The 13,560-nt window shown below is 38.7% G+C and overlaps 1 protein-coding gene across 1 annotated transcript in view; it reads left to right on the top strand.

Moving 5' to 3' along the window:
* The first annotated feature begins 1,823 nt into the window (after window positions 1–1,823).
* LOC130918375 (cortexin-1-like) overlaps window positions 1,824–13,560 on the top strand; it is a 51,052-nt gene continuing 39,315 nt past the window's right edge. Inside the window, exons 1-2 of the mRNA XM_057840058.1 lie at window positions 1,824–1,928; window positions 11,110–11,228. The gene's annotated coding sequence lies outside the window, so the exon portion shown is untranslated. The remainder of the gene's footprint in view (window positions 1,929–11,109; window positions 11,229–13,560) is intronic.

Genomic DNA, 13,560 nt, shown 5'->3' with positions numbered 1-13,560 from the left:
TTCCACGAAGGTCAGTGCAGGTGGTGATAAAAAGGAAAAAGGTAACGCTTACCATTGAAAAGAAGATAAAAATGATAGAAAAATATGAGCGTGGTGCACGCGTCCATGAACTGGCTTGACAATACGATGGTAGAATGTCTATGATTTCGACGGTCCTCCTCCGACCTCCATTTGCCAGTTTTTATAAGTTAAGGGTACAAATATTATCGTGGTAACATCGCCAACGAAATCGCCAGATTCGTCAGGTTTTTAATCATTTATTTCAGAACTTGTGCAACACAACACGCCTATTGTCTGCCGCAGTTGACGCCAACAACAAAACATTAAAAGAGGAAGTAAAATCTCTACCGCATCTCACTGTCACGTCAACCACGCTGTGTGTTCAGGTACAGCGTGCAAAACACGTCCGCCACATTAGAACCCGATTCGTTACATTATTACAGGAATTATTATTATTATACCATATTTCTATTTATAATTAATTTGTTTTACTATGTGTAATTGCTATTTGTAATAGTACCAGCAGTATTTATTAAGGATTTAGTGTAGGTTTTCGGGCTCTGGAAGCTGTGGAACAAAAATGGAATTATAATGTTTTAGTGACGACTTCCTCGTAACAGAGTTCACCCATGGAACTTATGTGGGGCATGTTGTGTTCTGGGGGGGGAACTCTTTTGTTGCGCGCATTTCCGGCAGAGACACTAGAACGTTACAAGAGACACGAGCGGCCGAACACGGCAACACGAATCCAACTAAGCGAGCAAGAAGACTCACTAACTTCATCTGCTACACAGGTGACCCTGACCTGCCTCGCAGAAGTCTCCAAGGCTATATACGAGCACTAAACGCAATGGTGGACACTGGCTTTTTCAAGCTAGCGATGTTCAGCGAGTCTCGTGCGGCCGCGTGGTTTGCGTGCACGGAGGCGCATGGTGCACGACGCGCTCCTCGTCCTCGACATCCACCAGATTGTCCTGCTTGGTCGTCCAACGCCTGGCATCCTGGATGTCCTCCTGATCGTCGCATTCGGTCAGTCATCACCTGGCATCCCGGACGTCCTTCCGATCGGTCGTCAGACGTCTGGCATCCTGGACGTCCTCCTGATCATTCCATTCAGTCATCTACCACCGCCGCCCTGGGCGTACAACCTGAGACAGAGACACAAGACACGAGCGGCCGAACACGGCACCACGAACTCAACTCAGCGAGCAAAAAGACTCACCAACTTCATCCGCTACAATGTATTCTTATGGGAAAATCCTGCTCAACATACGACAATTTGAACTTACAAACGAGGTTCTGGAATGAATTAACTTCGTATGTAGAGGTCCAACAGTACCACTGTATGGTCACCCTATATAATGAAGCCAAACGGCCAGTGACCAGTGGTACAGCAGATTTTTAAAATGTTTTCTGGAATTCGTTTTCAAGTGCTGGAGGATGCCCCTTGGACTGATCTGTTATCCTGTACCCAGTGTATCAAAAATTGTTGTGACATTGCGACACCCACTTCCCCCATGGGTGATGACCCCCTGACATCTCCTATAACAAATGTTAAATCAAAAGCAGAGCTTTGAATCTATAATATGTGAACTGTTGGGTTGATATACTAACCAGTAGTCCACTGTGGTCTGGTTTTGAAAGGTGCATAAAATCTCATTAGTGTACCTCATGTTATGGCTAGTGTGATTCCATGCGCATCAATCTATTTCCTAACGTTATTGCAAGCAGGTAGAGAAAGTCGCTACGTGATTGGCTGCAGAATCTGAGTGGGCGTGGCTAGAAAAAGCGCTGCAGCTTTTTGCAGGGAGTATCCAGTCGGCCGAAAACGACGCCGAGCAGCAGCAGGAGAGGAGGAGGTGGAGGTGTAGGAGGAGGAGGACAGCATCACAAAGTTTCAGGCTGCCGCTGAGAACCCGTGGCATCAGGTTCGTGCAACATTTGGGTCCCGTTTAAAAGGCTTGATTTGAAAAATAAACTGCTGGCATACACTTGATTGACGCCCTCGTGACTGCTATTTTATCAGTCTGTAAAAGATTGACGGTATTTAGAGCAAAGTTGCATTTTAAACAGTAATGCGTAATGACAAACCATTATGAAGTTGTTACATTATGTGCGTAAGTTCTTAACCCGTGTGTGGTGTTTTGAGCAGTTTCACAACCTTTACTGAGCTAAGGTACTCAAATGCATTTCAAAATAATTAGTCACTGCACTCAGCTAAACCAAAATGAGGGGAAATGTCGCTAAAATACTCAATGCACGCTTTGAGTTATTTATTTATCCTGCTTTTCACTGTTCATAGACAGCATAGATAGACAAGGAAAAATATATCATGAATACTGTAATCATTTGAAGTGCTATAACTTAGTAAAATTCAACACATTTTCTCTCAAGACACATTGATGTGTTGCATTTGAATGAACTGTGTAAAACTTGCCCATTATAAGAACAAAATTTGTTTATTTAAATTAATGTAAATCCACCCAAATATCACTTCACTTCACTTGCATTAAAAGGAAAATGCATTTCAGTATACCTACTTGAATTTATTTGCAGCCTTGTTCTCACATCATGCACCAGCGTGCCATGAAATTGCAATGACACTGCTTCTGTGGAACTCCCATTTAGCCAGGAGCAAGACACCTTGAGGTTATTGAATTACCCTGTCAAGATAGAGTTCTTTATTATTTCACAGGAAGCGCCGTTGTGGGTCATTAGGATTGCACGTGTGCCTAAACAGTGAGGCATTTGCAAGAATCTTCAATTCAAAACTGCCACTCAAAAGAGTGAATCTCATTTCTCCATCATGGGGTAATTCCAGCTTTGAAAATGCTTGACAGAAAACGTACAGAGGACGTGTTATCTCTCAGACAGGTGTTGTGATGTGAAATGAGTGCCGTAGTGTGAGGTGTGCAGGGCTTCAAAATATGGGCCTGTCGTGAATAATTGCTGAATAATTTCACTCTTGCTAAGGTAAATTAATGCTGCTGTCATGCTTTTAAAGTTGTCAAATGATGCTCTGGGAGTGCTCAGGTAGAAAATATGTTGATAATATGAGATTTCTGTATTGACATTCTAACTTTGGTTGCCTGGATGTCTAGAGTAAATCTAATAGAAAAATACCTCATGTCCCGATTAAGTGTAATTATGTAAGGAGCATTGGTCATATCAACAAGTCAACCTCAAAAAAAATGATGTCATTACTTGCACGGGCACAAAGTCATCATGCTGTGGTAACTGTTGTATAGAGTCATTGTGCTGTTATGTTTAAATGAACAAATATAAGTGTATAGTGACTTTCTGTACACCATGTAGACATGATCGTTTTTTTTTTTTATAGTACACTAATGGAATTAATAAGACTTAAAATCTCCATTTCTGTAAAATGCTATACAAAGTTAATTGCCATGGAAAGTGTCCAACTTTTAAAATCCACAGTAGTGACACAAATAATATTATTTTATGGCATGACCCATGAAGCAATACCCGCCCACTTTGTCTGATTTTAAACTAAAGCCAAAGAATTGCACTCAAGCTAACACATGGTCAATTACTCATTGTTGGAAATAACAAATTGGTTAATATTCTTATAGAGGCATCAAAAGTGAACATTAAAATCTTTGTACAGGGAGTGAAATATTTTGGATACAGTGCTTAAACAGGGTGCAATGAACCTCCCTTTATTGCTCCAGACTCACCAATGTTAGGTGAAAATATGCAATGTAGTGCGACTAATAAACTCTTTTTTTTTTTTTTAATAATTTAACCCCTACCAGACACTTAAAACAAACTTAAACTCATTAAAACATACTTACACCTGCAAAAAAAAACAAAAAAAAAACAAAACAAAAAAAAACACCACTAAAGATGACTTAAACATTGTATTTTTGGGGGGCTGCAGCTGTCAATTATTTTAGTAATCCATTAATCTATCAGTTAGATAGTTTGAATAATCAAGCAATCAGATTAGGAACATTTATTTGCGTTGCAGAAGAAATTTTAGGAGATGTAAAACAAAGCCTTGTTAAGATTGCACTTTTCCAAAGATCAATAAAAGTGAATACAAAATAAAATTCCCAAGTCTTTTTTTAAACTATGCAGAATTGCACTTTCATTTCACAAGAGCAATAAATGCATTTAAAAATAAATTAAAATACCTGCGCTTAGCCTCAAAGGGTATAAAAAAACAATAAATGAGGATCGAAGTACAACCAAAGAACAGTTGGCTGTTTTTTTTTTTTCAACAAATCATTCAAACACAAATTCCCACAAAAACTGCTAAATATACCTCTAAGCTGAGTTACAAATTTATAAACAATCATATTGGCTCAAACAAAAACTTACAACCTTATGTTGGTCTTAACAGGGAGCAGCTGGATCCAGCCATGTTAGATGAGTTATGTCATATTCACTGCTGCCACTAGGGGGCAGTGTATCCACCTGAGTCAATAAAACTAAATGCAAACACTTTCAAAGCAAACCAGTACAACGACACGCTAAGTAAACAAATCCTCGAAGCAGCAAAATTTGAAGCTTTTTTCTAATCAAATTAATCGAGTTAATCGTTGCAGCACTATATATTTTAAACAGAATAAATACCATCACATTTCCATCTTTGTCAATAACGGCGTTAAAGTATAAAGGCGTTTCTAACGACATTATTTTTTCAGTAGTGAGTAATCGAATTAATTACTTTTCTCATTTTTGCAACGCGGATGCCGTTACTGAGGATGTGTTGGGGCGCGTTACTACAATTTGGTTGAAAGACGCGTGTGTCTTCTGATTTTGTCACACATCAGCTGCCTGGCTGGAGAGAGAAAGCGGAAGGGGGGCGGAGGGAAGGGGGTGGTGACGCTGTTGCAAATGCGATGATGATTGGCTAGGTGGGCGGATCATGTCCTGCTTCCCTGAACGCTCTCGCAAACATAACAAGACAGCGAAAATGGTGACGGGCCAAGGAATTTCAAAGGTAGCGTTCTCAAACTTAAACTATATTTGATATTGTTACTTTACGGAATATTTAAGGATAGTGTTCTGCTTCTTGTGGAGTAGGTGTAACATTCACTTTCAGAGATATGCGCGGGTTAATGGTCAGTTTTTTTTTTTTCAACAGGCTTGATCCAAATAAATACTAAAAGTTCTAAAATACTGTATATAGTGTTTGTATTTTCCAATCAGTTCATATAAACATCCTTGATGTGAAAGATGTTATAGGTTGTATAATGTAATAATGTGTTGAAGATGAAAAGTAATGTGGGTTAATTTGCTGAGTAACTAATTACTCTTACAATGAGGTAACTGAGTTACTAAACCAATTACTTTTTGTGAGAAGTAATTTGTAACTGTAACTGTGCCAAAAAGCTCAATCTTGGTCTCATCTGACCAAAGCACACGGTCCCAGTTGAAGCCTGGGACGGTGTGTATTTTTGTGTGAGACCAAGATTGAGCTTTTTGGCAACAAACACTCTAAGTGGGTCTGGCGTGCCACGAAAGATCCGCGTGCTGAAAAGCACCTAATACCCACTCTGAAGTAATGGGGTGGGTCAGTGATGCTGTGGGGTTGTTTCACTTCCAAAGGCCCTGGGAACCTTGTTAGGGTGCATAGCATCATGAATGCTTTGAAATACCAGGACATTTTAAATCAAAATCTGTTGCCCTCTGCCCGAAAGCTGAAGATGGGTCGTCACTGGGTCTTTCAGCAAGACATTGACCCTAAACATATGGCCAAATCTACACAGAAATGGTTCACCAGACACAAAATCAAGCTCCTCCCATGGCCATCTCAGTCCCCAGACCTTGTTTTGTTGGCAAAAGGGGGTTGTACAAAGTATTAACACCAGGGGTGCTAATAATTGTGACACACATTATTTAATGTCAAAATGTTTTTTCTTTATGTGGGATTTTTTCCCCACTGAATGAATGCACTTGTATTGAAGATTGGATTTTTCTTTTTTATTTATAAAAATATATATATTAGAAGCCAAAAAACACATCTTTTTCAGGGGTGCCAATAATTTTGGAGGGCACTGTATAAATATATATATATATATATATATATATATATATATATATGTATATACATATATATATATATATATATATATATCAGAGGTTGCGCTAGACATTTTCGTTGTCTGTCATTTTGACTGACAGGGTCATAAAAAAACGGTCATAGTCTATTTTTACCCGTCACTTAAATTTTTAAAATGATAATGATGACGTATTCAATAGTATTTAGTTTACATTCATTTTTAATTAATATTGTAAAGCTTGCTTGGCGGCGAAAAATTAGACACGGAAGTCGTAGTATTTTTCTCCCTTTTTACTCCGCTTACCGCCAATAACTCCGCCCCTAAAGAAAAAGAGGCAACGATATAGACCTCAATCACCAACGTCACACAATGATCTTAATTGTGGTTGTCAGCCCAAAATCTTCTAAATATATATTAAATGCATCTTACCAGATATAAAATGACTACTACATAGTCTGTGGTGATCGTTTGGTGCCCAGATTTCTTGTCGAATTACAGCAGTCCATCTCGCTCTCATCTTCGGGTCTCTCAGAATACGGTAGAACTTCAAGTCTCTCCGTCTATCTTCTCTGTTACAGCAACCAACCGCCACACACGCCTTCACCATTTTGATTATTAATATTAACGAGCAGAAAAACACGCCGTAATAGGAGGCATGTACGTAGCGGTAATGTGTAAACATGACAAGCTGACACACATTATGGCGGCTCCAGTCAGGGGGGCAGAGTTGTGACGTCATGTGACGCTGGCACACCGGGTGCACCAATAAGAACCTCGCGTTGATGTGTCAATCACGGTGCCGCCGCCAGACCCCGGTGACGCTACAATATTCTGACAGAAGAGCCAACGACGTCATGCATTAAGAGAGACAATAGCTAATTAATATGCTAACTCGCCACCCTGTGGTCTGGGGTGTGAATTGCAACCTGTCAAAATGACGGACGGACTTCAGTTTTTTCCGTCACCGTTTTAAAAAACCGGTCAACGACGGAAAATATCCGGGAACGCGACCCCTGATATATATATATAAATATATTTAAATTTTAAAGTTTTAAACATGTTACTGTTCCACAGAATTATTTTTAAACAAGAAAAAAATTACACGCCTAATCCATTTTAAAAAAGTAAAAAAAAATGCTTGTCTTTATTAAATGCTTCATTGAGTGTCCACTCAAATCTGCTAGTTGCTCACTTACACATAATGAGTTGCCACAGCAACTGTTTAACAAGTTAAACGATGATTGACGCATGCGGCCCTTTGAAGGTCGAGTCTCTGGCAAGTTCAAAGCTTAACCGTCTGTCAATCATCATTTACTTTAATAGGCAACGCCAGTTCACCCTCTGACGAACAAAGAACAGGAAGAGGGAGGGAGGGAGGGAGGGAGCGTGAGACTATCTTTGGGACAGCTCATCTGTATTTTTTCCCCTTTTTCTAATTGAAAAAAAAAATAAAATCCGCGATGGACTGAGGGCGCGAAGTTTGAAGCGTGAAGTAGCGAGGGATCACTTTATATGAACCTCCTCCCGCCAGCTCCTCTGTCAATGTCCTCGTCTCCTTGATGGAATTTCTTGTGGGAGGGTCAAGCATGTAAACAGAGAAGAGAGGACCTAGGAAGTTGCAATTAGAGACATTAGCTGAAGCCTATAACGTGTCTTTAGCTATGTCCCAATTCAGGGTTTGCACACTCGGCGTTTGCGTTGCAAGACCAGTTACGTCCCAAGACTGAACAAAGGCCTGGGCCAAGTTAGTAAAACTCAGAGGGTCCAGTGAGTCCTCCTCGTCGGTCGATTTTGGAGGACACACCCATATCCCAGCATGCTTTTCGTGCGCTAGACAGTCCTGAAAGGAATCATCTAAAATGGTGGCATCTACTGGTGACATGACTTATAAATGAAAGTTTAAAAAAAAACTTTAAAAATTTTTAAATATTTTTTCTTATTTAAATGTCCAATGCCATATCCATCCAAAAACCTAAAACTCGGTAAGTAAGCGTGACTGTAAGGGCCTAGTAATGGTTAGCTTTACGTTATGAAAATGTTTGCATTTTAGAGGTTACTTCATAAGTTTGTATTATATTATTTTGCTTGATCACGTGATCTAAAAGAAAATTAATTTCATTTTTACATGACACAACCAAGAAATATACCATCACATTAAGTTAGTTATTTAGAGGACCTCCCTGGAGGAGATTTTTTTGTCATCCGCATCCTGTAGGGTCCTCTGGCCCAGAAGAGTGCAGACCCTGAATTAAGGCACGTTTTTAGAACAGCTACAGTAGATTAAGGAACATTCTCGTCTTCTTCCTGTTAATTATGCTGCATCTCTTCCGGTAAACCTTAGTGTTGTCCAGAATGTTGTATTACTATGCGCTACTAAGTCGTGTAACTCTAAATTGAGACTTACCATTATATTGTACTGTAAACCTCACTAACAAAAAACATTGTTAAAATTAGTCATATACTGCACCGCTTGTGTAAATGAGGGAAATGATCCCATCCATGCACTGCATGTTGTGTGGGGCAATTGCTGGATTGTGATTTTTGCTCTCGAAAAAAAAAAAGGTCTACTGTATTTCAGCGACTAGCCGTAACATATTTAATGGATCAAACGGGTGTCTATTTTGGCTACTTTATACCATGACAAAATTATAATTTATTGAAAATGATGCAAGTTTCGAAGTAAGAGTTATGTTTATGGTGAAATGAAAAAATTATATAATCCAGGGTAATCTTCATATAAATTATTTGTTGTTGAGTAGATTTCTTACATATTTCTAGATGTGTTTTTCATTTACCGTAATTTCCTGAATATAAGGCGCACCCGTGTATAACGCGCACCCTAAATTTACTTGTAAAATCTAGGGAAAATTATTGTACCCGTGTATAACGCGCACCCTAATTTTAGCACCAATAAATAGAAGAATACAAGAAAACAGAGCTCGTATACAGATACAGAAATGTCATTTTACTGACTGGTGAAACACAGCACAAGCATAGCATTGGTAGTTCAAAACATTACCGTAAACTGACAATATGTACGGTAATAACATGATCTGATAACTTCTTGAACTTACCAGAATCCAGGAGAAAACAAAACATATGTGACTTTTCTTTTAAAGGCTGCTGTATAACTTGCTTGTTTCATCATGATTAATAAATGTTTCCTCCATGGATTGATACGGTAAAATGAAAGTAAGAACGTAAGTCGGAAATCCGAGAGAGCTCATCGCTGTCGACACGACAGTAACAAGAGGAACTTTTGTTATTTGGGTTTCAGTTTCCCGAGGGACAGATATAGTTGACGAACACAGGAAGTCTGTGTTGTGTTACGTTTGTTATGGTCCGAGTTGCGGAGCTGCAATAAACATTGACTCAAATGAGTTCAAGAAACTAAATTCTGTGTTTTATGAAGAGTGAAAAAAGCAGAATTTAACACAGACGAAATCATTTGGCCGATCAGAGTGAAGTATTACCGAAACAAAATGGTGACATATATATATATGTATATATATATATATATATATATATATATATATATATATATATATATATATATATATATATATATATATATATATACATATATATATATATATATATGTCTCCATCCATGTACCGTTGTATAATGCGCACCATGATTTTACAAGTTGATTTTGAGGAAAAAAAGGTGCGCTTTATATTTGGGAAATTACGGTATTTTATTTGTTATGACTGACTGCTATAAATATTGACCCTGAAAAGTGCTTTTAAGAGGTTTAATAACATTTTAAGTGTTGCTTATATCAGGTTACCTACTTAGGTTTTCACGGCATATTTTTTGAAATTTTTTGGTTGTTGTTTTTTTTTTAAAATTAACTATTTTTTATTTATTTATTTATTTTTAAGTATTAGTAAAAGTGCTTTTTTATAACAATTGTGAAAATGATCCATATAGGACAGGGGTGGGCAAACTATTCCACAAAGGGCCACAGTGGGTGCGGGTTTTTGTTCATACCCATCATGGGGACAGCCTTTCACCTATCCGGGTTTCTTATAAGTGCAATCAGTAGATTTCAGTCAGGTGCTTCTTGTTTCCACTGATACCTCATTGGCTAAACTGTCTGTGCTGAATAAGTTTGAACAAAGACCAGGACACACTGCGGCCCTCGAGGACCGGTTTGCCCACCCCTGATATAGGGCAATATGAAAAAAACGAAACAAAACAAAACTTGTTCTTTTTTTTCAGCACTAACTGTATGTCCCCTGTTTATGAGAGGCAAGTTTAATTTTATTTTTCATGTGTGGTAAATGTCTCCTAGAGCGTAAGACAACCTATATACTGTACAGTAGTCAGTGCCTCCATGTGCACTCTCAGCTTACCATAGGTGATAAATTGACAACAACAGCCATGGTAATGCTGATCTGCAGGAGCCATTGCCAGTGTCTTGTCGTAATGACCTGTAACTGGAGCAGAGTGGCAGAGGAAAATAAAAACACAGGTGGGTTCGCCCCGCATAGCCCTCCGAAAGTTTACCATCGTGACAAAAAGCACATTAGTGAATCAGCACACACAGTGCCGCGGCCTGTCTGTGTTATTAGCTGCCGTATCTGCTGTCATTTATTTTTCATCGCCCACCATGGTAGCGTCTTTATGATACTGTGAGGCCTCTCCTGAAGACAGCAAATTGTCTTTGACTCCTTGTTTTGACAGCCACAATTTAAATGGCATAATACAATCCAATTCTAAAATGACTTTTTGAAGTGGCTGTGGGGGGAAAATGACCTGTATATCTATATTTTTTTGATACCGCAGTTTATTGCCCCTGAAATAATAGCAATGTCACAGTGAGTGTGATTCAATTTGTCTGTATGTAATGTGGCTCTGTAGCACACAAGGTCATAAACAACCCATTTGGTGTCATTTAAAGACACCCCCCGCCACCTAGGCAACTGCCCACCCTTCACACTGAGCTCCCAGGGAGAGTCTATTAATTGGAAATCCTGGGGTAAAAAAAAAAAGTGAGGACATATGTCAGTGAAAAGTGCTGAGGGTCTGCAAAGCAAAGTGTGCAGATAATCTTTCCCTTTTTTTTTCCAGCCCAGATGTGTTTGGCCTCTTCTGGTGCACGAGATTTTGCGACCCACCGCCCCAATTCTCCGCTCCACTGTAAGCTCAATAATGTAATCAGCTGCGCAGACGGCCTTCGCTTCAGCAAGGTGATGTGAACGTGTCTTTGTTATGTCTTTTCTTGTGCTTTTAAGCTCTACTTATAAGTCCAACCTTGGTTTCTTTTGTCATGTCACGATCAGGGCAGTCAGCAGGGTCTCGCTGAGTTTTAGGGTTAGAATTATTAGCATTTTATCACCCAAGTATGTTACGTGGCCTATACTGTGCATCATGGGTTGGATGTACATTGCAGATTTAAGCACCTAAATGTATGGTTAAACAGTATAAAAATCTTCCAGCCACATTTGAGTGTAGTTAGCCACAATAATATTTCATGACGTAATTAATGAACCACCTACCCGCCTCGTTTTCAACACCTCGCTTTTTTTTTTGTTTTTTTTTTTTGTGTGTGCTTGAAAACTGAACCGGAAAGTAGAGTGACAATATTTTCACAGTTGTACGGTAATAAATGTATTTTGTTCATGTACATGTTGAATTTTGGCAAAGATTTGTAAATTTGGAAAGTTGTTATAGCGTGTAGAAAGTGCGTGGTCTCAGCCGAGCATTATCATGGATTATTGACCATAACACCCAAAATAGAAATAGATAGATAGATAAAAAGCGCTTTAACCATCATTAAAAATTACACTGTATACAATACATAATTCTATTGACGTTGTGACTCGCAGCTCCCCATTTACTGCAAAATGGACCCGAAGGGGTGCCCTTCGTTTGTGCTACGATTGCGCTAGTTGTTGGGACACCCCTCTGTTATCGACAGAGTTGGTTCGCCTTATCAGCCGCATTGGAGGTGCTGCGATTGACGTCATCACTCAAAATTAATATCTCAAAAATGATAGCAGCACAAATGAAAATTTTCACAGCACAAACGAGGACAAACCTAGCGTTTTGCAATAAATGGGGAGCTGCGTGACGTCATCCCTCAAAATTAATATCTCATATCTCAAAAACGATAGCAGCAGAAACTTTTTTTTTTTTTTACAGCACAAACCAGCACAAATTTAGCACAAACGATTAACACAATTTTTAGCCATTTTTATTCAAAATGGGTTGCTGGTTGACCTTAGATTGACCTATAAAAGAATTGTTAATATTTCAAAAACGATACCAGCACAAACGAAACGTTACGCGGTGAAATGTCCTACACAATGCTCAGCGCGCTGGCGCAAACATTCGCACGCATGCGCACATCAGTTAAAAGCGGCGAGTGCTCACTATTTTTGTTTTTACTGAGTTTTTTATTACCTTTTCATTCCCTCAAAAGTACTTTTTGCATGTATTACCCTCCCATACTTTTAACCATTGTGTTTTTTTCTGGTAGCTTTAAAGCAGTTGACCACATTAGTCACGTAGGGTATTTAAACCGTCCTTATTTCATATAATTACATTTAAGTCATTTTTAAGGCATTTTTTAGTACGTTCTGCCTGTATGCATCTAAACAAAACAAGTTGAGAGCACACGGTATTAATTTGGGTGTCAAATTTGCCTCGTATGCAGTAGGACGTTTCACTGATGTAGACATTTTGGCAAAACGCCGAACATATGTCCTCCACACCGTTCTCACCTTTTTAACCCTGACCCATTTTCATGCCTGGTTTAGAGACATCAAGAGGTCATAAGTCATAGCTGTAGTTTATCATGTGATCAACTCATGAACAAAGGTTGCTGGCTTGTGCATTCATCTATTAAGGCAATGTGTGTATTGGCGCAAAACCAATATTACAAAATTAAAGCTGGTATTTTCCATTGTTTTTAAAAATGCTTTTATTGGCTGATATTATTGGAAACCTCATAATATTCGACAACTCTAGTATGATAGCATAGCAGCAATTAAAAAAATATATAGTCAGATGCCTAAACCTGACCTACCTGTGGTCTTCAGTATCTTTGTTTTTGAGAAACTGGCTTTCTTTGACTTGTTTGTTTTCCCTGCATTATCACACCATTTAAAATATATATGTAGATATGTATATATTTTCTCTTTGTCAAGTCACAGCTAGTTTTTCCCCCCCCATACCATTCCATTTTATTTGAAGAGATGTCTCCTGACTCAAGAATGATTCCGCCGGTTCATTCTGTTTGACTATTTTAGACACGGATGTGGCAAAACTCAATCGTTAGCCGTTTTGCCCCGTTCAGGGTGCACGAGGTTGTAAAAATATTGCTTATTTTTCCTGTCATATTCATAGTTTTCATTTACGTTTCTGATAGCAATGAGACTAAATGCTGACTAGGGATGGGAGTTTTTACGATTCCGATTCCATTATCGATACTGCTTAACGATTCAATTCTTTATTGATTCTAATTTGGGTTAAAAGAAGAACAAACGTTTTGATTGGCATTGAGTTTGTTTAATCAGA

The sequence above is a fragment of the Corythoichthys intestinalis genome, chromosome 7 (assembly GCF_030265065.1).
Source record: "Corythoichthys intestinalis isolate RoL2023-P3 chromosome 7, ASM3026506v1, whole genome shotgun sequence".
Taxonomy (NCBI): Eukaryota; Metazoa; Chordata; class Actinopteri; order Syngnathiformes; family Syngnathidae; genus Corythoichthys; species Corythoichthys intestinalis.
Note: the sequence above shows the minus strand (reverse complement) of the source record. Positions and strands in the feature narration are given on the sequence as shown.